At 46.0% G+C, this 27,842-nt stretch overlaps 1 long non-coding RNA gene across 1 annotated transcript; it reads left to right on the top strand.

The window, feature by feature from the left end:
* Window positions 1-2,248: 2,248 nt before the first annotated feature.
* On the top strand, window positions 2,249-4,724 carry LOC125940601 (uncharacterized). Its single transcript, XR_007463784.1, has 2 exons — window positions 2,249-2,512; window positions 3,807-4,724. It is a non-coding gene; the product is annotated as an uncharacterized LOC125940601 (long non-coding RNA).
* The last annotated feature ends 23,118 nt before the right edge of the window (window positions 4,725-27,842 follow it).

Here is a 27,842-nt window from a genome sequence, read left to right as displayed (position 1 = left end):
GGAAAACAGGGATGCAGACGAAATCAGCACTGGGAAGATACAGAACTTTCAAGCACGAAACTGCCAAAGAAAATATCTATGATAATTCTAGGGGAAGCTCTTTGTTGTTTGAAGCCAGGACGGGAGTATTGCGGACTAAGATGTACCGAGTCAAGTACCGAGGCGGTGCATGTGAGGAGGAAGAGGAAACGGCTGAACACCTCATACTTTTCTGTAAAGGGCTTAACCCTACAGTGCAAAGCAACGGGGCTGATTTTTTCAAAGCATTGGGGTTTAGGGACAGTGAAGGCAAAGTAGACTTTAAGCGGGTAGAAATAACCAAACAGAGGTTATCTGATTGGTGGCTAAAATCAAGGCAGGGGTGAAATTTCACCCACCACAAAGTACAAAATATGTCAATAGTCACGGCTAGGTGACGTATGCCACCGCCCGATTTAAAGGGTTCAGCCTCATCATCCATCCACCCATCCTTCGAACTGAATTTCGCGTTGTTTTTGTAGAATTCACTTCATTCGTAGCAAATCACTGTGTAAACGGCTTTCGCTTAGTCTCAGGCCGCTTCGACGACGGAGTAGTTTGGATAACATTGAGGAATTTTCGAGATCGCTTCTCGTTTCGAACGCGCCTAAGCCTAACTATGGTGGCTACCATAGCCTAACGAGAGAAATTTTCGCTGAGATGCGAGCGCCACCTATCGGCAAGGTCGGGAGATATGCACCGCGACGGCATATGGCCTCTGAGATCGGAAAATTGCGGAGGCTATGGTAGACAGCTTGTACTGCTTGTCTGTTTCGCTGCAGATCGGCGGACATGGGAAGTGAAAATACAGCGCGCTAGCTTCCATTGCGCTACCTCCCGCACTTTCCAGATGAACGCACACATAGAATCACTTAGGTGCCCTATGTATGCGTTAGTTAGTTTGCGGAACGGTAACGCTATTTCCCGTAACCCCGCTATTACGCTAACGTTAAACTAAAACTGTCGTCGCGGTGTACGTAGGTCATTCAAGTCGTATGTTTAGAACGACAGAAAGCTATAGTTGGTAGAGATTCATGTTAGAAAAAAAAAAAAAAAAAAGGCGTTTGGGTTGTTTTTTCTTGCGTCCGTGTCTGCACGCCTCAATTTTTCTAACATGAAGTAATATGTGTTCCACTGCCGCTGATTATAAATTGCCACAGTTATCGCAGTAGGGATCGGTGGTATACGCCTTGCAACACAGATAACTGTTCGGTCGATCGTGCATATGCTACGTTCAGGCGAAGCCGATTGTCTCTGACTGATGAGGAAGTAGCCCTGGAATTTTTTCTCTTACTCCGGGGTCAAGCGATTCGCAGGAAGTCGTCTTGGTGAAGCGGCAGGCTCCTGGTGTGATTCCTTTCTTCTTAGGCATATCGTTTGCCATGTTCGAAACGCCGGCTGATTGCATGCGTTCAGCAACGTCCCAACTGAGCGTGCTCGTCGAATGTCGACAAAGAGCACGGTAGAATGGCTTCCGTGATCGCGTGCGTCGCTTTCTCGGACTCCACAAATGTAGAGTCAACCGCGGTTTCTTCTTTGCGTACGGGGGAGAGGTAGCGCATTTATGCACCCTATGTGCAGGCCTTACACAGTGCATCTTAAACGTTACAGTGCACCCGCCCCGCCCGTGTCTCGTCCGTGACTGCACATTAGTTCTTTCTCTTTCCCCCACCTCCACCATTACACCACTCTACCCTCACACAGTAGTTCGTGGAAGCGTACGCACCACCGCACTGGGCACACGTACTGGACGCAGCAGCTCGGATCGCGCCGTTTTTCTATCCCTGAGCAGCGGTTCAGTAACAGGAAATACTACGCCCTTCAGACATATCCAACAACGCAGTGTTAACAATAAGGTGAAAGTACAAACGCTTGTAATCTACTCTTCGAAGTTCTAGTTAATACAAACCTAAAAAAGAAAAGAAAACCCCAAAACACTCATAGGCAGCAACGTTTAACATTTCTGGGGAAGAAAACAAGTGGAAAGTGCCCTAGGCTAGATCTGCCGCATTTTTGCTACCACATAGAGCCTTTCATAAAGGGGCGCTGTTTATGCCTAAAGCTAAATGAATTGAATACGTGGACAGTAAAAACATCACTATTTCGATTAGCAAGGTCGCAAGACATTTAAACAAAAAGTACCTTCAACGAGCTCCCTTCCACTGGCAGCACCTACGGTATAGGGAAGAGTGGGTGAGTCTACTCTGTACCTACTCTGTATCTCTGTATCTACTCCGTACCTGTAGTAAACTACATTAGGCACAAAAAAGAGCTTATCTAGATGCAATACTTACGTTATTGAGAAACAATGACTGCTATCTATCGTTCACACTTTGACGCCTGAGCTGAGGAGGCTAGGTTAAACCAGGGAGATCTGAACAGGATAGGGAGTTTTATGAAGTTTGGGTAGAGTATGGGGACATCCGAGGTATGAAATACGTTGCAAACAGCGCCATTGCGCCACTCGCTGCGACGTCGGGATGCCGAGACGTTGGTGAGTTGACTCGTCAGTGCTTCGGCTGCCGTAGTTCTTGCTTTTTCTTTGGCACGCAGAATTTGTCTGCATTGGAACTTCAGGCTCGCCACGATATGATAAGTGAGTGGGGAATGAACGCCTGCCAATAAGCTTTACCGTCGTGCGGTCGGATTTCGTTTGTTGCTCGGTGCATGGATAGAGGAGTTCAAAATGGCGTCGTCTCCTCTCGCTTGACAAGGACGGTATTCGCAGAAGCACGGTTATTCAACTTTGGACACCTCGATGCAAATTTTCGCTGAAAGTTTTGTGGTAGATGGAGCAAAAGCGCATGTGGCCTGAATTAAATGTTGAAAAAAAAAATAAGGGAGGGGGGAGGAGGTTCTTCTACGTTCTGCTCAACATAAAACAATGGCGTGTAATCGTTATGATGTCTCCATGTTTACCGCCCCTAGATGAGCGCTCGCGTTTTTTGTACAGGGTTAGTGCTAAATGTTCAAACGCGGCGCTTGTTGCTGACAGAGAGAAACGGTGCAGATGGCCTTTTCTGAGTGGGTAAATACATTCGACCTGGTAATGATATATGGCTGACGTCTTGGTGTAGTGGGTGGTTAGGCTTAGAAGCGTAATTGGCGCCATGCCGTCAGTGGCGTTGGCTTGACTTCCGCTCCATTCTGAAAAAAAAAAAAAAAAAACAGTAATAGGACACTGGCGAAGTCATTTATGGTATTTAGTTCGATGATCCCCTAATATGGATCTGAAAAAAAAAAAAAAGAAAGAAAAATTCCCTCTTATACACATGAGGCCACGTACGCCATGTTGTCCTATTCACTGCTTCCGTTGTTGCGGGAGATAAGCGGATCTAGATAACGCGCAGCCGTATTTGTTGGCCTGTACTGATGTGTGTATGTGCGCGGTTTCACACGGGCTCTTTAGCGCGTTTTTATCGTTACTAAGAGCGACTACTATAATAATAATAATGTGCTTTGGCTTGCTTGCGGTGGTCAGGTTAGGTCTACAGAAAAATAATTCAGTTGCAGAAGAGGACATGACAAACAACGTACCTTTCATGACTGCTGGAAATGGGTTGTTAGCATTTTTATTATTGTGTTTTGAGCTTCTCAATAAAATTGAAAATTTCGACAAATTATTTTTGAAGTTTTTATTAGTTGGTGTTAAAAATTGTGGATCAAGTAAATTTTAAACGATGCTTGTAATAATAATATAAGCCAAGTTTAGAATGTTTAAGGTGTAAATATTATGCTAAATGAGCATTTTAGATAGGGTGATGGTAATTATTATTTCCTTGTTTCAGGTGCAGCGCCGTGCCCATCGGTGATCTGTGTAACATCGAGAAGTATTGAAGCGGGCTTTGGGTGTTGATGGGGGGGTCCTTGGAGTAACGAATAAGCAAAGCATTATTATTGTCGCTGTGCTCATAAATGTTTAGGTAGTTGAATATGCACTGCTTGTGTAAAAAAGTGAGTCCAATTCACCGACCGCTCTTACCTTCACATTGCCATGGTAAATGAACGTGCTGGAACCTCTCGACCTGATCGTCGGTAGGCCGACGGATAGTGACCACCCACTTTGAAAATGCTGCCTTCTCGAAGAATAAGCCTTCACACCTCTACTGTGCTGCAGAGGACACATGCGTATCAAGCAGCCGACTTTCTTGCTGAAAGCCGTTGGTCTGCAACCTTGCGGAATCGGCGTCACTTCAAAAATACCAAATCAACGGGAGTGCGCGTTTTAACCATCGAAATGGTCGGGTGCTTGTGCTGGAGCGTCGGTGAAGTGTGTGTATACGTGCCGTGTGGCTTCCATAAAAGCATCGTGTAGTGTGTGTCGTCATAGTTAAGGCGAAAGGTCAGGTGAAGTGGGCAAGTGTCGTAAGTTGTGTCTGGTTACATTGCAAAGCTCTGAAGTGATCCTGCTGTACGTGCGTTGGTGTGGTGAATCAGCGTGGTGATTTCGCGCTGTCACGTGGCCGAGAAAGCGCTGTGAATTGATATGCGTCAGTGTGGTGTTTTCGCGCTGTCGTGTGGTTGAGACAGCGCTGTGGAGTGATGTGCGAAACGTCAGCTGATGTGAATAAGTGTGGTGATTTCGCGCTGTCACGGGGTTGATGAAAGCGCCGTGAAGTGATGTGCGTCGGTGTGGTGCGTCAGCTATATCGAGTGGCTTCAGGTAAAAAGTCAGGTGATGTGAATCAGTGTGGGGATTTCGCGCTGTCGTGTGGTTATGAAAGCGCTGTGGAGGGATGTGCGAAACGTCAGGTGATGTGGTGATTTCGCGCTTTCACGTGGTTGAGAAAACACTGAAGTTACGTGCTTGGGTGTGGTGCATCAAATGTGTCGAGCGGCTTCAGGTAAAACGAGTGACGGGAATTGGTGTGTGATGTGAATAGCCCTGTCACGGGGCTAAGAAAGTGCTGTGAAATTGTGCGCGGCGGTGTGGTGAATCAGTGTCGTCGTGGCGCAAAACTCAAGTGATTTGAATTCGTGGGCTGTTCTAGCCTTGCTAATTGTGTGCAGCGGTGTAGTGATTTATTTCTGCCGCATGACTTCCAGCAAAGAGCGAAGTGAAGTGAATCGTTGTGATGTGAAGTGGTTGCGCCAACTGTGTTTCAGAGGGTGTGCGTGATGTGATGCGTGGGTGTGGTGAAATAGTTGTGCGCGGTGATATGGTAGCCGGTGACAAAAGTTTGCGACGTGGAACGTCAAGTGAAGTAAGTAGGAAGCATCGTTATGCGTAAGTCGCCTGTGAAACGGTAATCCACGGAGTCTTCGACGCCTGTGTTTCACGAGAAGTGCGCTGTGTGCTCCGACCTTCACGAGCACGTGAAGTGCTATCGCATAAGAACTCCAGTGTTGAGCCCACGACGTATTCCGTGCGTACTTTGTGTGGAGTGGAGTGATGGGAAAATTGCAGTGCGCAGTGGAATCTCTCCAAAGTAGTGCTGATAGTTGGAAGACATTTCTACTACTACTAGTGTAGTAATGGAGGCGCCCTTGCTTGTCGTCAGCGCCGACTGTCGTGCATTGGTGGCTGTTCATGGTGTGTGCACAGCTAGGCGAAGTGCGAATTGTGCGCCGGCCTACTTGGAAGTGATACAAGTGCTCGTAAAAAGTGTGGACGGGAGGTGCCGCATCAGTCGGCGGCGTGAAGCTCCTTAGCGAGGATGCCCCCTTGCCAATTCCTACACTGAAGTTTGTGCGAGTGTGATTGGAAGCGTGTTGCGCAGTGCGTGCCGTGCAATCCAAGCAGAGGTCCGCGTGAGTCATGTGCTTGCACCTTCGGTGGTGAGTGGCTTGCAACAAGTGAGCGCATGTGTGTGCAGTAGGTTCATCGTTTTTAAGCGCTGTGTAAAGTGTGCGCCGTCAGCGTCAACGTTGTGCTTTAAAAGTTGCAAGTGTGCGTGTGATACGTATATAACGCGTGCACTGTGATAGAAGGATGTGAGATCAACGCAAAAGTGATGCAACGTGCAGTGAAAAGTGCGGCTGTGGTGTTGGCGTGTGTCTGTAGGGCATAATGTGGCGATACGTGGAATGAAAATCGACAAGATGTAATGGTGAAAGTGCAAGTGAATGTGAACGTGCAGGCGTGATGTGAAGTGCAGCTTTTGAGCTGAGCTTAGTGCAGACGAGCTGTGAAAAGTGCAAGTGAAGGCGAGTTGCCGCGAAATCGACGGTAAGTGTGGTGTGTGCTGTTGTAGGCCAATGCAAGTTGTGGGTGCGCGGTAGTTGGTGCGGTGCTGCAAGCGGTGGTTCTGCTGTGGTGCAGTGACGTCTGTGCAAGGTGCAGAAGAGATTTGTGTGGCTAGTTTGCGGCGGCTGAACTAGTGACCTGCGCGCAGTGGGTCCAGAGGAGCGTTAATTGAAAGTGAGCACTCCGTTAATTTTAATAGTTTGTGTTTAACGACCTCGTGCGTGAGTGGGAAGAAATGCGTGATGGAGACACTCGATCATCGAAGTGGACGTACTCGAGTAATTTTTTTTCCAGCTGAACTAAAGGTAAGCGATAGGGTAAGTAGCGGGTGTATGACACACCTCTAAGAACCAATAAAAGATTTCTACACTCAAACAGTGCAATGTCTGACTTCTGCAACAAGAGGACGTACTACGATTTGCAGCAAATGGTAAGCAGGGTAAGTATGGAAAACGGTGAAGTGGGCTAGCTTGTATCGATTCATAATTGCTATAGCCCAAAAGACCAAGGGGAGGCACGAAACAACGCATGGTCTTGTCATTTCGTGTCTCCCCTTGGTCTTTTGCACTGTAGCAATTATGAAGGGTATGTATAGTTGGCGTTGAAAAAATTTAGTATGTTTTCATCCGTCCTAGTCTGAAAAATGGCACGCAACGTGACCCATGCCTAACAGCATCACTTGCGTGTATGCACAAGTGTTTTTAGGTGTATTCCGATAGCACCCTGCTCTAAGCAGAACGCGCGGAGTATTGGGCCGGGACAATTTTCATGCTTCGCATGTGGTCCGAGCGACGCTCCGCCTTTACGTTTGATAATGGGATTGAATCTAGCGCAAGGATTTTTGCGTTATACTGGGGTACTTTGCGCAAATTCGTTTCTTTTTCTTTTTTTGCTTTTAGAATGCGTATCTAACGGGACGTCCCGTTACGTAACGCCAAAATAATGGTGCAGGGTTTGTGGTAGCTTCTACTGTTGTAGCGGGCTCTATTATTTCTAGCGTACCTTCTGTTTTGATGCACATGGTCGTAGATGCTTACGCGCATGTTTCAGCTTCACATTTCTAGAAGATATTAGGAAACTTGTTTCGCATGTTTGGAAACGTCGTAGCCTGTTTATCGAATGGGGTATTTATTACGTGCGCAATGATGCACGGATGTACAGATATGTACAGTATGATAATTACGAGCACGTTTTACCATAAAATCATAACTCGCTAGGATAATTTCGCATTCTTGAAATCTTTTCGCTGTAATGCTCAAAGCACTGGCACCGATCTACTGCTAAACAACCTAAACCTATATACACTAGCCCATAAACAGGTCCTGTGTGCGACCACAAGGACAGATTTGATATATTTTCTGTATGCAAAGCGAGAACGATTTAATAAGGACGTGCGAGTACTCGAACGTTTCAATACGAATTGAATACTTGTTTTCCGAATTAAGTATTCGATACGACAGCTTGATGTTTGATTACCTTGAGTATTTGACTATGGCGGAATATACGGTCTTAACATGGTCTTACTATTGTTTGAGCCTTGCTACCATGCATGCGGTCTACTGGCCGCTCCAGGTGCCCGTTGTAAAGGTAACTGTGGTAACCTTTCACTTCTTGCTCATTTACAAGCAGCTCGGTTAAGCTGGCTTGAAGATAGCGTTATGTGTATTGAAGGAAACAAATTTCCATAAATCTTTGCCAAATTTACGCTGCATGTTTTCTGTCTAAGTTTAGAAGCGGAAATGTGTTCCGTATTTTTCTATGAGGTTCTGTATTCGAAACGCGTATTTATTGAATATTCGTATTCGACTTGAATATATTATAATTCAAACGCCTTACTTCTGATACCTGTCGACTTACGCGCACTTCGCAAATTCTCTTCAATGTGCGGGAAGGTAAAAAGTAAACAGCCAGTGACAGGTAAGGAGGTTTATGATCGTACATTCATTACGATTGCGGTAAAATAGGTGCGCATGTAATCTACTTAAATAATAAAGTCAGCTCTAGTGTGCCTCTTGCACTTGTGCCGGAGAACAGAGCAATTGTTTACCTAAAGCGATGTCAGCGCTTAAGCACCAGTGCATTCTAGTGGGTTCCCCTCCTCACGAGTGCAGTCATTTATTGCGAATAGTGGCGGCCATGCTGAAGATTAAGCACTTCCAGAAATAACTGATCACACTCAGTGCAAGAGCGCTCCTAGTGTAACAATGGCGCAGTTTGAGTGCACAAAGTGAACACGTTTTTAGTTATCATCTTCTACACTAGGATTCATTTTGGCGCTGCAATCGCGGCTAAAGTGGCCCGAATGCTACCCTAGCGCCGCGTTCATTTCCCGAGAATCTTTCGCAGCGTTCTAGCAACTCGAATCGTTGATCAAGTCCTGTAATGATCTCACAAAATGGATGTCAGTGCTTCAGTTATTCATAAAAATTCATCTTACATGTTCGTTATCACAAATAATTTCGTTTGTTACAAAATGGGGCGCTTCAATCGCTTTTAGCTGCGTTCAGTCATAACCCAGTCAATTGCGAGCATTCGGACAGATAGAGCAACAGCTTCCCTAAAGCGATGCCAGCGCTCCTTGACCTAGTGCATTTTATTGAAATTTAACGTTCGTGCAAGTGCTTTCATTTATTACAAAAAGTGACGCTGTAGTGGCGTTCTGCCACTTTCAAGATCAATTGACCGCATTATGCGCGAGAGCAGTCCTAGCCCAACCATGGAGCAGCAACCGTGCAGCAGTCGAGTGAATATTTGGCCTAAAAAGTTTAAGTTAGGCATGATGCGGCATTGTAAGTGGTGGTGCTGTGTTTTACCGAATGCTATTGTGGCGCCTCGCTTATTTATGTTGCCTCTCCGCTCCGAGCCCACGATTGCAGCTTACCGAACACAGTAGAAGCAGATTAAAGGACTCTGGTAAAAGTGACAGCAATTGGCAGTGAAAATTTGCGTAGCGTTCGAGCCTTGCAATGAAACTGAATAGCTGGTGATTGCAGTGAACACGTCACTTCCTGTCGATGGTTCAGGGGTTTTCAGCTGCTTTCAGGGAGCGGTCGGTGGCGTGGCCGGAGTGGCGCTCTGCGTGCCTTTGTTCCAGCGCATCGAGGCACCCTGCTCAAGTGTTTTCGCTTTTGGTATTGCTGTTCTTCTTCTGGTTAAAGTTTTGAGCCCTATTATCATACCTACTGCCGGCGTTCGCTGCTTCGAATCGCATTTCCACCTGGAATATTCGTTTAGTAAATATTTTGTACGGTACCGGTAAATGCATCACTTTGTTAATGCGCACACACGTACGCTATGGAAGCTTGAGTTTCCTGCATGCACTGGTGCTACCCATTCTCAAGCGCGTGTAATGAACGGTGTAATGACATATAGCCATATCGCTTGCATTTGTAGTTGGCATGATAGCGTACACCAAGATACACAGGTGCCTTTTGCTGTTTGTGAAATAAAGCGGCAAGGCTGAGTTTCAGGCAGCTGACAGACAACTTCGTGTGAATGCCAGGAAAAATTTCAAGCTCCGGAAATTAAAGGTTAACTTGGGGCTTCGACGCACGTTTTCGAGCCCAATGTGTACTAACATTATAAAAGCGTGGGCGTAGTTGGAGGTAAGTAATGAAAGTCAGTGGAACGTAGCATAAATAAATATTGGCACAAGTCGGCGTTGTGCCGTGGCTCGCACATGATAGTAAAAGAGGTCAAGAACCGATATGTAAGTATGTTTTTATTAAAGGGGCCCTGAACCACCCCTCGGGCTTGGTGAAATAACCTAGTCCGCGTGTAGCATACGCCGTTGTGAACATCTCAGCCAAGTTCTGCTGTCGTTCGCGGTCCGTGGAGCTCGCAAGCGGAGCGCATAGTCACCTTTTTCTCAAACGCTCTCGTTTCAAAAACGCCATGATCCTCGCTCTTTTCTGTGCGTTTTATTTCGTCATAAAGCGCGCTTCAATACGCGGCTGCTATTGGTCGCTGCGGTAGGCTACACCGCGGCCGCCGCGAGGGGCCCCCACGAGTCTAGTGGCTAAGCGCACTACGGTTCTCTCAGGACAGCCGCGTTTGGCTTACGTTTAGCGCGGCGTAGGTACCAAATCGGAAATATGAACTGCGCGCCACGGTGACGTCTCGGTCGTCAAGGTGACGTCTCCGCTGTAGCCTTCGCAGTGAAGGCTTTGGAGGAGGAAGGGGAGCACAATGGAGGCCGTGTTTGATTGCCGACATCTCCGCTTCTGCTGAACGCATTGAAGTACTTTTTGCGGCAAAGTGATTCTGAAATAGCCTACTTTCACTTCAAATGTCTTTCTCCACTTCGATAAAAAGTGGTTCAGGGCCCCTTTAAGTGCTGTCCAAATGCGACGAAAATTTGGATGTGCTACTGTTTGGAATAAACTCAAAGATTGCGGCCGTGATCTCCGAGGTTAAGTTTTGGTATACTACGATGTCAGTGCTTGTCTTTGCATTGTTGCGACCGGGGTTTCGTAGACGTGGGAAGTTCATGCACCGTGGTGGAGTACGGATCGTAGGCCTTGACCCGACAACTAGCACGTTTTAAAATACAACGGTTATATTTAAATTATTTACAAGAACATAGAAATGACGATAAGAAGTTCAGTTCGAGTTCAAGCTGCCGATCTCTCAACAAAGTGGCCGTCTCGTCTTTTATGTCTTCCCTCTTCCCGGTCACATCCTCTTCGGTCAATTAGACCGAAGCGCAAACTAAAACTGGACGAAACAAATACAAATTTAACAATACACATGGTGGGCACAGGCCAAAGTGATAAACTGCTGAGGAACTTAAGTTCCTTATCGCAGAGAGCTATAGATGGGGCACTCACACAGGTGGCTCCTAACTGACACATAGAAAAGGCCTCAAAAATTTCCCTGGCCATATGATTGCTGTACCTTCTTAGCACACGTGTGTTATCTAGGAGTGGTGAACACCCACACTTTGCACAATGGACAGCAAGATTACTGCTAGTCTTAATCTTGACACAGTACGCATGCTCACGCAAAGGATCATTAATACAACGTCCCGTTTGCCCTATGTAAGTGCAGCCACAAGAGGTGGGAATTGAATACACTACATTGGTATTGCATTCTACAGGCTTGGCGACATGTCGCTTATTGCACAGTCCAGGTGTTCTCCGGCTCTCGTTGACTTTTTTGCACAGCCTTCCCAACTTGTTAGGCGCGGTAAACACCACCTTTACACCAGCCCGGCCTGCGGCTTTCTTGATGCGATGGGACACACCATGTATGTACGGGATCGCAACAGTCTTGGTTAAATCCTCAACCACTGCGCGCTGTTTCTTGGGGGAACGAACCTCTTGCAATTAAGCTTCCGTCAAGGATGCCAGCAGTTGTGCAGGGTAGCCACTTGCCTTAAGCCGCTGGATTTGATTGGAGAAGCTGCTGGACATTAAGTGAGGGCAAGAGCGAACGACAGCATTTCTAAGGGCCCCTAGGGCGACGGAGCGCTTCACCACTTTTGAATGGTTGGATTAGGGGAGGAGGTGCTTTTTTTGAAAGTGGGGCATACATCGAACAAGTATGCCCCTCCTGGAGGTGTAGTGCAAGGTCATATGCTTAAAGCAATGCTGCCGATCCAGCCAGCCCCTGGTCGTTTTTATTTGCTTCCTAAAATCCACAAAGCTAACCACCCCGGTCTCCCTATTGTCTCAAGCAACGGCATGGTAACCGAAAGAATTTCTAGTGCCTTTGGCTTCATAATTAAAGACATAGTTATGACCATTCCATGTTACCAGTGGCGTAGCTAGAAATTTTGTTCGGGGAGGGGGGGGGGGGGGGGGGGGGCTCACGTTACAGCATGGCCTCCTCCTCATAGAATTTGTCGAGGGTTCAAATACATGAATAATAACTGCATTGCCAATGCCATTGTATATTAGATGCTGCAAACGAATTGTTGAACTCTAGGCACTGTCAAGTAAAATATGTATTTTTTCATAAAATAATATATTCGTATCAGGCGCGTAGCCAGGGGGTAAGGGGGGGGGGCTGATGGGGCTTCAGCCCCCCCCCCCCCCCCCCCCCCGAAATTTTTTCATGCAGGCATGCACCGCCGACCAAAACTACCACCGACGCCGGCAATCATTCTGGATTTGTCTACAATGTCATTTTCACGCTCGAAAACACATTTCGGCACGAACATTGCGAACTCGGGCTGGATTTCGTGACAACGCCCTTGCACCTGGAGTCACGTAACGCAAGGAGCCCCATCCGAGCCCAAACTTTCAACGGCTTTTCGATAGCGAGCGGGCGCGTTGCGGCATCTCGCAGCGGCCTCGGAATATACGGAGCGCATGGATTTCAATTACGAAACTTTATGGGCATAAAGTTCTCTTAAACTTTTGACGCGAAAGATGCACTGACATTTCCAAAGGCGTGCTTTCAAAGATTTTCAATTCTAGAACTTTATGGGGTTAATGTTCTTATAAACTTGGGCCAACATGCGCGCACTGGAACGCTCGTGTCCAAGCCGTTTCATAAATGGAAGCGCGCGCTGGCAAACTCCCACACACACGAAAATACTAAATATCACCGTGACTGTCAGCTAGCAGCTGATAATTTTCTCCAAACATTTTCAGGAAGCGTGCCCAATGTGATTGACCAGCTGGACCAGGGCAGGCAAAGTAAAATATGAGAAAACAGAAGAAAGTGAACGGCCTATTATTGAGGATTTTTTTTTTTTGCGAGCGACAAGGTCTGGCTCTCCGTGGCCACAGGGACAGGGGCCCTATGGATTTAAGCAATGCCCCTGCTGAAAATACAGGCATTTTTAGAGTGCTTCTTCGCATGCGAGCTGATTGTGGAGATACATATCTGAAGAACCATTTGGAAAGTTGCCCCAGTATTGCCTCGTATTTAAGCCCAGACGCACAAAACCAAATTATAGAAATTTGTGGTGACTTTATCAAAGAAAGCTTAGATTCAAAAGCAGGCTGCTTCTCCATACTTCCTGACGAAACGACGGACATCGCTGAACTCGAACAGCCTACTGTTTCTGCAAGGTACCTAAACAAGTATGCCAACGACATCAAGGGAGTGTTTTAGGTTTTAGCACCGGAATAGATGCCCATCTCTCACTGCGACAGCAGGTTCTATGTAAATGTGTAAATGTGTAAAAGCTTCAGAGAACATGCAAAAGCGCTTTCGGAGCTGATTGAGCTATGTCGAAACGGCGCAGGCAGTTTATATGGTGCTTCTTCTAAAAGCGGGGCTAAATATGCATTCCAAGCTTTGCGATTATGAATTCAGTCAGGATTAGTGTGTTTTGCTCTTTGTTCTTTATTCGGAAAATATTTTGAAGCAGTGGCTTGTCAGTTTCTGACTCAGTGAAGTTTCTCGGTGCGGCCACTATCTGATTTTTTTCTGCCTAATCGCTCGCGGGTGTGCTCAGTTCCGAATCCGATAGATTTGTTCTTGCTGTGCACAAGGCTTGAAACGTAGCTGTTTTGTACATTGTAATACCTTGTAGCAAATATATATTACTGTAGCTAGTAACTTGCTTACTCTTGTGGACCGTCACGAAACATTCAGCTTCGACCATTGGTGCACCATAGGTGTAGTCCGTCATTTATTGTGTGTATACAGTGCGCATATATTCAAGTGTGCGTCCATTCACTTATTCTTGGTACGTCGGCGATAGAGTGGGCGTAAGTTTTCCTGCCATTTGGACAGATGTGTATAGATAACGTGCGCGAAACTTACTATGACAGGAAGCGGTGCTACTCCCTTTGTCATTGTTTAACGAGTGGTACTCACTGTTGCCGACGTTCTGGGGATGAAGCCCTTTCTTTGAAGGTTAGCGATACAAGGCTGGCGGATGAGCAAGTTTCTGTATCCTCGAGGAAAGCAGTACATCACGAAGTGCCGGTAACACGTTCGGACAGTTGCAGCAGCGGTCCGCGAACTTCGCCACACAGATTAATTCTATTCCTTTGCAGCCAACTACTGCACACGTCTTCAATCCACATTATTCAATCTAGCATGATTGGAGCACAGTGTGTTAGCGAAAACTCAGCTGCATTTCCGAGAGCTGATCGCACAGAAGCAAGGTAGAATCGGTAATGGTTTCGTATTCGTGCGCGGTCGCTGAGGAGAGGTATGGCGCGCCGCCGTGAGCGCCATCTCGTTTCTCTAAAACAAACTGCTCCGCGAAAAGGGTCAATAGTTCTAAAGTTCATGTGATGATTTATTTACTTATTAATTAGACAAAAAAACACGGAAGCATTGATATCAGTTATTTCTGCCACAATTTTTGGGGCATACGAATATATTCTGTTATGAAAACATACATATTTTAATGGACAGTGCATAGCGTTCAATAATTCGTTTGCAGCATCTAATATACAATGAAATTGGCAATGCAGTTATTATTCATGCATTTGATCCCTCGACAAATTTTATAAAGAGGAGGCCGCGCTGCAACCTGAGCACCCCCCCCCCCCCCCCCCCCCCCCCGAACAATATTTCTGGCTACGCCACTGATTCGTATGCCCCAAAAATTGTGGCAGAAATAACTGATATCAATGCTTCCGCGTTTTCTTTTGTCTATTTAATAAGTACAGAAAATATCACACGAACTTTAGAACTATATCAGTTCGAAACCAGCAAAGCAGTGCATGCAGCTGACATGAAAACCGTAACGGCCATGAAAAGAACAAGTTGAGGACAAATATCTTGATGAATCTGTGTAATTCAAGAACCTTGTTTACATTTTCGTACATAAGCAACGGCCAGAGAAAAACCTTAATGACGCGGTCCTTCGTTGCAATATATTGCGCAGGAGCAGCTGTTACCGGTCGTGTGTTGTAATTACACCGATATTATAGTCGCTACAGTGAGTACATATAAAAAGCCAGAGTTCTGCAAAATATACATTAGAAATGCGAAGATAGAATGGAATATACAAATGCAAAGCTACAACTTGATAAAGGGCAAAAAAGTGTCGCTGGAAAGAAACTTCACTGCTTCTATACACAAAACCTCGCAACAAGATATTTAAATATACGTATAGTCTCCAATAAATCTACGTATTTAAGCAAATGTCACTGTACATAATGCGTCAAGCAAGACAAATAAACATGTTGCGCAGTCACAGATAGCAAACTTTACGCTTAGAAAGACAGACGATCCAGGCAAGAACAAAAATATGATGGCAGAAATCGTGATATGTACTTGGACCATGCGGTGGTCGCGACAGTACCATATGGGTGGAATAATAGAGGAATAATGCAGAAATCAGTATGAAAATGTGTAATTTAACTGCCATCAGAGCGGTAACAAATATTCTGCACCCAAAATTAAATAAGGTTATTGTTTGGGTTCAAAAAAGAAGTAAAAGCAGGTAGCTAAAAAGGAAAGAAAAGGCCAAACGAAAACCACAGATGATGCGGCAAGTTGAACTACCCAATATCCGAGTGTGTTTGTTGGGAAACGCCGCGTGGGCCGGGCTTTCAATGAGCAATGTCGGTCAAAATTGGTTATTGATGTCCTGGTAATTTTCGTATTCACATGATAATTTTGATCATGATGATCATGATCACGTTTATTCTGTTAGAATAAACGGTGAAAATTTCTGGGGTTTTAAAAGCTAATGAACAGGCATACGTTTTCATAATTACGAGTTTATGGACCTGAAGGAACAGAGCCTTTTACTTGCATTGATTTTTGCTGCTTCGCTACTAAAGGACAAACTTCACTCGGTGGGTAAGTTTAGCGAAGCGCTCAATGACTTCGCACACGTTGATGCTGACGTCTCTGTGGGCGTATATATTGTGGTGAAATTATCAAAGAAAGCCTAGATGCAAAAGTAAACACTGCAGGCTGCTTCTCCATACTTTCTGACGGAAACGACGGATATTACTGCAATCGAACAGCTTACTGTTTGTGCAAAGTAGCTATACAAGGATGCCAATGACATCGAAGGAGCGTTTTTAGGTTTTTGCACCAGAATAGATGCCCGCTCTCATTGCGATTGCAGGTTCGATGTAAATGTGTACAAACTGCTGCAGATTCTAGTCACCCTTCCAGTGACCACTGCCAGCGCAGAGAGAATATTTTTGAACATGAAATTACTAAAAAACTACTTGCACTCTACAATGTCTGAGAACCGCATGGTTAGGCTGGCGCTTCTATAGAAGCGCCAGCCTAACCATGCGTATTGAGTATATTGAGTATTTTCGTGTGTGTGGAAGATTGCGAGCGCGTGCTTCCATTTGTGGAACGGCTTGGACACGAGGGCTCCAGTGCGCGCATGTTGCCCCAAGTTTATAAGAACATTAAATACATCAAGTGCCAGAATTTAAAATCTAAAGTACGCCTTTGGAAATGTGAGTGCATCTTCCGCGTCAAAAGTTTACGAGAACTTTATACTCATAAAGTTTCGGAATTGAAATCCACGCGCTCCGTAGATTCCGCGGCCGCTGCGAGATGCCGCAACGCGCCCGCTCGCCATCGCAAAGCCGTTAAAAAGACTTTGCATACAAAATCCAGAATGATTCCCGGCGCCGGTGGTTGTTTTGGTCGGCGGTGCATGCCAGCACGACAAAATTTCGGGGAGGGGCTGAAACCCCCCCCCCCCCCCCCCCCGGCTACGCCTCTGCATCTTACATTCCGGACACCCCCCCCCGGCTACGCCTCTGCATCTTACATTCCGGACACCAACCAATTTCTTCGCACAATAACTGGACTCGATATCCCAAAAGAAAGCTTCCTGGTTACAATGGATGTAGTATCCCTATACACAAACATACCACAAGCAGAAGGCATTGACGCGACAGTCAACGCTTACATGAAGGCAAACACGCTTGTAAGTCTAGACGAGGACACGCTGTCAGCGCTACTGCGGTTAGTACTAGGGTACAATAACTTCGAAGTGGACGAGAAATACTTTCTACAGATAAGCGGAACGGCAATGGGCACGAAGATGGCTCCTAATTATGCGAATATTTTTATGGCATCACTTGAAGAACGCTTTGTTGCAGCCAGACCTTTGAAGCTGCTCCTCTACAAAATGTTATTAGACGATATATTCTTTGTTTGGCACCACGACAAAGAAAGTCTCCTTAAATTTGTAGCAGACTTTAATTCAGTTCACCCGTCAATCTCTTTCACATGCAGCTATTCTAAATCAGCTGTAACCTTTCTTCATGTCACTGTACAAATAAAAGATAATCGCATATTCACAACCGTATATAAGAAGCCAACAGACCGCCACCAATATCTGCATTTCAAAAGTAGCCATCCACAACATTGCAAGAAAGTCATCCCGTATTCACAGGCCCACGGATACCGCCGCATCTGCTCTGACGAGAGACTTCGAATGTCACGCAAAGGAACTCAGAACAGCCCTGGTGGGGAAGCACTATCCGGAAAGTATTGTTGATGATGCTGTAAGCCGAGCACAAGCCTTAGACAGAAATGAAATTTTGACGGCCTCGAAGCCCCGCCATCCTAAAAACCAAACCAACCTTGTCCTCACTTACTCGTCTACATTACCGCACGTGAACAACATCCTTGCCGCAGCGCATGTGCGCACAAGTGCGTGGCAAGCAAGCACTTTTTCTTTTGGTGAAGGCGCAAATTCTCGCTCTCGCAATGGCATGAGCGCTCCTCGACGGAGCAGAGCCAACGCATCCTAGATAGCAGGCCTGTGCACTCGGCTTTATGACGTCATGCTACTTGTACCGAAATTTCCACTGTCGATCCCGGCGTGATGACAGCGGTGACGTCAAAATCGCCGTGGCTTACTCGGGAGCGCCCCTAGATTCTATGGCATGCGGCGTTGGCATCGTAGGCTGCTGCTGCTTGCTGGCTCGGGCAGCACGTACCGCTATGGTACATTACTCGCAGCACAAAACTCGAAGGACCGCTCAGCGGCGTTCAATTGGATATTAATTATTTCGCATTCACAACTCATCAGAGGTGCTTAGGTGTCCTCGGATTTTTTTTCTTAAGCACATTAACACATACGGCGATGATTGCTTCGAAATGAGTACCAAACAACCATCAAGGCACTGTAGCATCATGCATATACCACTCCCGGGAATATGCAATGGCTGTTTTAAATTTAGTTTCTTCCCTTGTGCGATTGCGGAATAGAACAGGCATGCCTGATGCCGTTGTACAGGCCACGACACTGAGTGCTTTTTTGGGTGGTGTTGTGTTCAATGACGATGTGCCGTAGCATTTTGTGTTACTTCCGTGTATGAAAGATGCCCAGCTGGTTGGTTGAGTTTGGTAGCTGTGCGCATTAGGTATCTGCCCTGACCTGCAATGTATCAAGGTGTATAAAGCAAAGGTAACAGCTGGAAGGGGGCTGCAGTTAAACGTGCGGACTCGTCACATAACTGCCAAACGAAGGTTTTTACAAGGTGAACATATTCGTAGTCAACCTTTCGTACGGATGATTACAGGATGAGCTCCGGATCTAAAGCTAAAAAATCTATGCGCTGCTCGTAGAAGAGCGGAACCGAGGCTGATGAGGACGAAGGCCGACCCACCAATGAAGACAGTATATAACAGAATTAACGCGGTTATTCGACGTTACACGAGAAAACTAAGAAGACATCAATGGGCAGCATTTTGTGCAAGCCTATCGGTCTTCACGCCAGTTCCAAGGATATGGTGGGTCGTTAATAACCTTGCTGGAAACTTTCGACCATATAAGCCATTTGAAGCCCTAGCATTGAAGTTAGGCAAGACGCTCGCTTGTCTTGCGAATGCCTTTGCCCAAGTATACTCTTCTGGAAGGTCAGCCGGCACAACCAACCCGCCTCCGCTGCTATCGTCGTCTCTGATACATGCTCCTTTTACACTGAGAGAGTTCGAACTAGCTATGAGCAGCCTCCGACGTCGCTGTGCGGTGGGACCTGACTGTATCAATAATCAGATGCTGACGAACCTACCGATTGAGCAACGACGTGACTTGCTGGCATTTTTAAACCAAGTGTGGGCCAGAGGGGATATCCCACATTTATGGAAGGTAGCACGGGTGGTACCAGTTCTGAAGCCTGGAAAGAATCCTGCAGGTCTGGACTCATACAGACCGGTATCGCTGACCTCCTGTGCAGCGAAGCTAATGGAGAAGATGGCGTGCACAAAACTCACTTGGTATGTCGAGCAGGGTCGAAAACTACCGCCGTGCATGACTGGGTTTTGCCAGCGTCTAAGCGCGCAAGACAATGTGCTAAACCTGCTAAGTCACATAGAACATTAAAGTGCGGATGGCCTGTCGGCACTTGCTGTTTTTATGGATGTTTCCAAGGCTTACGACTACGTGTCTCCAACAGCCATCATCAGCCAGTTACAAGTTATAGGCGTCACGGGTCATCTCTTGCACTTAATTCATACGTTTCTCAATTATCGCCGCGTCAGAGACCGTCTTGGTGACACTTTGAGCGATGAAATAGGTATATTTCGCGGCATGCCACAGGGAAGTATTTTATCTCCCTTATTGTTTAACATCGCCATGGCTAGCCTCCCAAGAGTACTAAACTATCGAACACCAGTGAAGATATCTATATATGCCAATGATATCTGCATATGGGTCTCCGGCTACCAGCATCGGCGCCTCGCACAAATAGCCCAGGGAGCAGTAAATGCCAATCAGGGCCACTTGGCAACGCTTGGACTATTACTATCAGCAGAGAAATCATCATTCGTACTATTTCCTGGAGTTAAAAGAAAATCTACACGCTTGAAGCTGAATATGGACGGATACCACGTTCGACAAGTCACCAACGTCCGATTTCTTGGCGTTACCTTGGACCACAGGCTACTCTGGCGCTGCGCTGTTGACCACGTTGTGGCGTCCTCGTCACAGAGGCTACATGTGCTCAAACGAGTCGCTGGCATACACTGGGGCAACCACCCGACGTCGATGCTACGGCTACATACAGCGTTGGTTACCAGTCGGATCCTATACCAGCTACCCCTGATGCCACCCTCAGATAGCCAATACGAGCGCTTAGAAGCCATCCATAGAAAAGGTATTCGACTTTGCCTTGGAGTCCCTCAGCCAGCGTCGAACAAGAAGGTGCTCTACGAAGCTGAGTCACGCCCTCTGCGACTTCAGGCTTCCCAGAATCTTATGATCCAGTTACTACGATTGAATGAGTCTACGCCCGGCAAAGCCCTGTTAAGACGTATAACAGGCCGCGCTGACATTTTTATGCAGCGCTGAACACACTTCGCGTCTTAGGATTGCGCTGCTCGAGACAGAGGGAAAAGATAGAACCGCCCTGGACGTTCGAGGACATCACATGCGACTTAAGTATACCACGAGTGCCGTTAACGAGCTGCGTTCCATCTGCAGAAACAAAGTCACTAGTCCTGGAACATTTGCACACGACTTACCCGAACCACCTACAAGTATACACCTACAGATGGCTCTGTCAAAGTAGACGAAGACCGCTGCGCAGCTGCATTCTGTATTCCCTCTCTGAGATATACATGGTCTGGCCGTCTGGAATGCATGGCCTCGTCGACAGTTGTGGAAGGCGTAGCAATAGCTTCTGCTCTGCGCAAACTAAAGACTCTGCCTTCGCAGAATGTGGTTGTCCTTACGGACTCAAAGGCCGCGTTACAACAGCTGTACCGCGGTCTGCCATCCATCAAGTTCCCACACAAATCACTAGCCCTTGTGAAAGAGCTCAAGAACAAAGGCTTCACGGTAAAGTTTCAGTGGATTCCCTCCCACATTGGTATTACTGGCAACAAAAAAGCTGATGCGCTCGCATACGCAGCGCTCTGTCATCCTCCCAAAGTTAAGGCTCCAAAGAGTAATCAAGTGAAAAAATCGGACATTCGAAATCACTTTGGGTCGCTTTGGGTTCCACCACATATGCCCTGCGTAACCAAGAGATTTCATCGAGAGGAAGCTTCACTTTTATATCGAATCAGGACAGGATCTGCTAGTACACCGGCCTGGTTATTTAAGACGGGACGAATCAATTCTCGGAACTGTACGGCATGTGACGAGACAGGAGACATTGAACACTTTCTGTGGTCGTGCCCGCAATTCCAAGTTGAAAGGGACGCTCTCCTGGAGAATCTACAAAAAAAAAAAAGGACCTTCCGCATGCGTGCCTGCAGCACCTTGTATTTCCCGAGGGATCAGTTATAGCCCGCACAGAAACTTCACGTCTCCTTATGGAATTATTAAGAGAGACTGGTTTGATGGACATATGGTGAAACCATTCACCGATATTGTAAGAGACGCTCAGGCGGAGCAATTGCCGGCCTTGATCGCCAGGCTAAACCCGCCTGTTGCTACAATTCACCACCACCACCACCACCGCCGCCACCACTGTGGTGTTTTTATATCTTTGTCAAAGTAGAAATTCAGAAGGCAGACGAACGTGCTTTCAACAGCAGCGTCGTTAAGTGCTCCCTGCAAGGGCAGTCGAGACAACGCATTGGGCACGATATGTTGTCACTTCCCTTGTTGCACTGATGTGTAGTTGTAGCAGAGCATGCGCAATGACCTGTGAGATGTAGGGATGGTCGATTAAATGTTTTAATCGATTAACAATTAATCGTTCGTCGCTTTAGCGTATCATCGATTAATCGATTTCGATGCGGGGTTTTTCGTCGATTAATCGATTAATCGACTTTTTTTTCGGGCGCTTTAAAAAGGCTGAAACACAGTTATCTATTCACGTAAGTACCTATTTTAACGCTTGAAAGGTGGAACCAGGATAAGACATACAAGCGTATAAATTTTGATAAAGAATAATGTTTAATTTGTTAGAGGTCAACTATAATTGCCACTAGTGACTAGTGAAGGAATAAGCAATATACAGAGTGTTCATACTGACACGTGTACTTGTTTATCTTTCCCCGGTGACCGCTTTTCACCGGCTAACAAATGTTACGGTGGTGGTCCCACTCCGGCGGCACCAGCCCCCCGTTTCGAGTACTTTTGGAGCAACCGTGGTGGCTCTTCTACTTAGGATATAAAGTTGTCGTATATGCCATAAAAAAGCCTAATTCTTGTAGATTCCAACTATTTATATTATAAAGAAATTGAATAATGTGATCTAGAAATAAATGTTCAAGATCAAGCATGATATACATGGTTTTTGCGAAATGTGTCTCAGTTGTGACCATATTTAGAAGAAACTACCGCATTTACTGCATTGCGGCTTGCTCTGTAGCTTTAGGACATATTTATCTATTTCCTAGACGCAGCAAAATAATGTTGAATTTTTACTTTTTGGATAACTTGCTTTTGAAGATTGCCAAATATCGCAACTTCTGTTGTAAACAGCCCGGCCACTACATGCTCTAGAAAGCTAAATTTTGGACAATTAGAGTTCAAGGAATTTCCATGTAGGACGCTAAATTTTATTCATGTACCTTTATTAGTTTTACACCGCACCTTCGTAGCTTTAGTACCTTCCCGCAAAAATGGGCAAAAGTAGGACCAGAATTCTAAATATTGCTTAATTTCGGTCGCATTATTAGGAAAGCCAAGAAAGGTACATAAATGAAATTTTGCATCCCAATTGGAAATTGCTTGATCTCTAATTTGTCGAAAATTTAGCTTCCTTGAGCATTTAGTTTCATTTCATTTCATTTCATTTCATTTATTATACCCTCAAGACCACAAGGTATTACAGAGGGGAGTGGGGTAAAAAAAAAAAAAAGTTACAAGACAAGGCAAACAAAGAAGGCAGCAAGTGACGTAGTCATAGACATGAGATGCCAGAAGCGATGGTGTCGATTATGGATGTCCGGAATTGTGCGTGATCTTCAATAGCAATCAACGCGCCGGGAAGGTGGTTCCATTCTTCACACGTCCTGGGAAGAAAAGACTCTTGACAAGCTTTGGTGCGACACTGCAAAACTCCAACTTTGTGATGATGATCAATGCGAGGAGATATATACGTTGGGGATGAAATAAGATTATCGCGCAGATATGAATTATGGAAGTATATTTTATGAAACAGAGCTAGGCGAAAGCATTTGCGACGAGCAGAAAGCGGTGGAAGTTGCAAGATATTTTTCATAGAAGTTACGCTTGCCGTACGGTTATAATTGCTTAGGATGAAACGCGAGGCATTATTTTGAACACGTTCGAGAGACTGGGTTAGTGTCTCAGCATATGGGTCCCAAATTGATGAAGCATATTCCATTTTACTTCTAATTAGCGTCTTGTACAAAATTAGCTTTAATGATGAAGGAGCGGAAGAGAAGTTTCGACGGATATAACCTAACATGCGATTACTTTTATTGATAACGCTGTCGATATGTAAAGACCAGTTGCCGGGATGTTTACAACAGAAGTTGCGATATTTTGGCAAACTTCAAAAGCAAATTATCCAAAAAGTAAAAATTTAACATTGTTTTGCTGCGTCTAGGAAATAAATGTCCTAAAGCTACAGAGCAAGCCGCAATGCAGTAAATGCAGTAATTTCTTCTAAATATGGTCACAACTGAGACACAGTTCGCAAAAACCATGCATCTCATGCTTGTTCTTGAACATTTATTTCTAAATCACATTAATCAATTTCTTAATATTATCTATAGTTAGAATATACAAGAATTAAGCTTTTTTATGGTATATACCACAACTTTATATCCTAAGTAGAAGAGCCACCGCGGTTGCTCCAAAGGTACTCAAAACGGGGGGCTGGTGCTGCCGGACCGCCACCTTAAACGTTATCGCTCGGCGCAGGAAGCGCCTGCATGTATCGGAATTTTCTCGAAGGTTATCGATGCTTCTATCCGTTGTCAATTGTCACCGACGCTTATGTAATCTGATTGTATGAGCGACGCCAATTGTCTAGTACCTTCTGGAAGACACGCGGGTACCAGAGATTACTATGGAACCTTCGATGACTCATGTATAAAAGCCGACGCGCTTCGCCGCTGATCAGATTTCGACGATCGCCGATTGTGTTCGCCGCTATCGTTGTGCTTCGAGTGAAACTTGCTTTTGTGGGCACAGGCTCGCCCAATAAAAAGTCCGTTTCGTCATTCACAGTTTTGCGACTGTTTTCTTCATCGTAACTACTACGTGACTACTACGGAATTTTTAAAAATCGCCTGTGGCAGGTAGCATAATTCTTATCGTTGAACGGTGGACATTAGTAGCACGAGCAATCGAAAGACATATTCAACCAATTAACAAAAATTGACTAATGAACGTCTTGGTTAATTACTTTATGACACATATAGCAATTTACGAATTGTAGCCGGTGAGTTTGCAAACGCATCTACTTGAAATGAATTTCCAGGATGACACCAGTTTCGAGATACTATTTCTCAAAGTGTTGGACGAAATACATGGACGTTACAGTTAATTTTGTGCTTCAATGCATTTTGGTAAAAAATTAAGTGGAACAACAGTGCATTTTTACGGCGAGTATGATGGCGCCTATCTCCAAACTGGTGTCATTCTGGAAATTCATTGCAAGTGGATACGCCTGACAAGATCACCGGCTACAATTCGTAAATTGTTATATGTGTCGTAAAGTAATTAACTAAGAAGTTAATCAGTGATTTTTCGTTAATTAGTTGAATATGTGTTTCGATTTATCGTGCGAATTTGCGCCTCATCGAATAACCCAGCTGAATGATAAAATTATGCTACCTGCCACAGGCGATTTCTAAAAATTCCGTAAAACTTAAAAATGAACACCCTGTATGTTAAACATGGCGCTTACTGAGGAGGGTGGGCATGGAGGAAGGAATAACTAGAAGAGAACATCGCAGCACGACTGACATCAAGAAGTAATGGCGCAACACGTGATCGCCACATCAGAGCGCGCGGTAGGTTTAATGCTGCCGGGTGCAGGGCAGCAGCGCAGGTGAACGGGTGCGCACTGATTTGAAACTGCTGCGAACCTAACATTATCGGCCAATACGTTGTCACTCAGGGTCACGTGTTGACCCTACTGCAAAGTAAAAAGCGAAGGAAATCGCTTGACGGTGAGTTCGCTTGCCAAGACTAGCTGCCTCACGTAATGCTCTCGCCTAGTTTATTTCTTCCTCCACGGGGGCGGCCTCTCTCCGGGCCCCAGGCAGCCTGTGTGACGTGCGCGTAAAGCGGGGAAGCGCTTGGCCAGCTCGACATGACTCGGGAAAACAGTCGACAGTCGCTCTCGGTCTTCGCAGCCGCGCGGTCGTTGCTCGTACTCCGCATTCTACAGTACGATTTCAAAATTTTCGCGCCACTTTAGTCACTGTCTGGAAAACGATTAATCGAACTGCTTTAATCGATTAAACCGATTAAATTAAAGGTACACATCGATGACGATTAATCGTTTTGCGGCGTACTTTTAGTCGATTAATCGATTAATCGTTCATCGATATTACCATCCCTAGTGAGATGCGTAATGTGAGATGCGTAAATGCCGATGTGATGAGTTAAAAAATTATGGGGTTTTACGTGCCAAAAGCAGGATTTGATTATGAGGCACACCATAGCGGGGGACTCCGGAAAATTTGGACCACCGGGGGTTCTTTACCGTGCACCTAAATCTAAGTACACGGGTGTTTTCGCATTTCGCCCCCATCGAAATGTGGCCGCCGTGGCGGGGATTTGATCCCGCGAATGTGATGAGTTCTCTCGAACAAAGAAATGTACTCGAAGCTGCAGTCCCAGTGCTCGCAAGCCAAAACCCACGCTGAGGTTTCTCGTTCGCCTGCAGAGTATTTATGTTCTTGTGGGCTCAAAGCGCGGGATGCATATACCTACATACCGTGTCCAATTTTGCCACGTCGACTTCAATTCCGACCGCGCACCTTGCACGCGGTGTTGTTGGCAATGTGATCAGCCGGTACCCAACGGTATCACGCCCCGAATTTTGTGGCGCCTTGAAGTCGACGATAGTGCAACCTTCTTTAACGTGACGCACAGCTTGTTTGCACTGCATTGCAATAGTTAAGTCTCGGATGTCACCAGCGCCACATGACGCATCATACATGACGCGTTTCAGCGTTTTGGCAAATACTATGTCTTGTTACAGTGCTTCAATGCTAATCGCATTAACGTCGACATTCATCGAGATCGGTTGTGCGGGAATACTTAAAGAGCTCGTATTTTCGATTCCATTGCGTAAGGGGCAGAACGCACGAGAAATAATCAGTACTCCGTGAGAGAGTCGATTAATTTTAGATATGCCTCAAATAGTAATCGCTCGCATAAATTATGATTAGTGGTTTTCCAGAGGAGCATTTCACCAGTAAGGGTTCGTAGTGCCGCGGTGTGTTCCTCCTCTCACCTTTTTTTGACTGCGACGACTGAACAGCTCACACGCAAAAACAGCAGTTGGCCTGTCACGATGACGCTGATCGGGCGCTAGTAAGCGTCGGGACAGCCTGGAAATTGCAGTGTCGTCACGACTGACTGGCACTAGCTCGTACGAACAGTCCAAGCGTAAGAAGCATTTCGGGAATACGGGCCCAGCTTCGTCGTCTGTGTTACTGAGCTCAATTCGAGGTCACGGGTTGGATTCCAGCCGCGTTTCGATGGGGGTAGAATATATTAAAAAAAAAAAAAAAAAAAAAAAAACGCTCGTGTACCGTGCAATGGGTGCACGTTGAAAAACCCCAGGTGGTCAAAATTAATCCGGCGTGCCTCATAATCAGGTCGTTGTTTGGGCACGCAATACCCCCGAATTTAGTTACCAAGCGCTCAAGCACGTGCGGACGAGCAGAAGTACGCGGCTGTTTATGTGCTAGAAATGAAACATACATTGATCTCGATAGCCACAACTTTGCACTCAAAGAACCAAAGAACTGAACCATTTTTCCTCAAACGTTTTACTGCCAGTGATGTACGTTGCCGGTAAGAGTACGTATTCGCATTGAACTCGACATTTCGCTCTTGCGAGGCCTGATAGCAATTCAACAGTTATAATAAAGAACGAGTTTTCGGCAGGCATGTCTGGGATATGTAGCCATCTAACGAAGATGGAAAATCCAAAGCGTTCTCGTGCTGGGCTCGGCTTGTGTCGTGCCGCGGTACGTGAGCGCTTTTCAGCTCCGTTTCCCGCCCGGCGACACACTGTACAGCATGAGCGCGAAGAGGTGCGTCGAGTTGGTCTGGCGCATCAAATCTCGCCACGTGAGCTGCTGGATGCAAAATGGAGGCACCAGGGTGGCATCCAACTCACGTACTACGTTACCCGGGCGTGGATCGAGTGGGTCCCCCGCAGCTATATCGCGAGCAGCGACGAATAATGAAATGTCCACACCGCACGGCGCTCGCACGCCGCTAGCCTGAAATTATGCGGCGCTGCGAAAAATTTTCGCATTATCTCAACGCTTCCAGGCCTTCACAGACTAGCACTCGGGAGACGTTCGGGTACACGGACTGGGTTTCGCTGTGTGTGCGAGTACACATCTTTTTTATTCGCGTTCAAGAAAAAAAAGGAATGTGTACTATATAGGTCGAGATCTTTTCCTTGCGTTAGAGCGCTATTTCCAATTGTGTATGTAACATTGTTTGCGGTATCAGTTGTAGTAATTGATTGCTTATGAAAATAAAGCAAAAGGAAGTTAATTACGGCTGACCGCACTGCAACTGTTTAGTGCAGTCTGCTGACACCTGAACGGCGGTCAGCAGTGGAGGGATGAGGTTAAGGGAGTAAAAGGGCAGGATGAGAGG

Source organism: Dermacentor silvarum, chromosome 1 (genome assembly GCF_013339745.2).
Source record: "Dermacentor silvarum isolate Dsil-2018 chromosome 1, BIME_Dsil_1.4, whole genome shotgun sequence".
NCBI lineage: Eukaryota > Metazoa > Arthropoda > Arachnida > Ixodida > Ixodidae > Dermacentor > Dermacentor silvarum.
The sequence above is the reverse complement of the archived record's forward strand: the minus strand, read 5'-3'. Positions and strand labels throughout refer to the sequence as shown.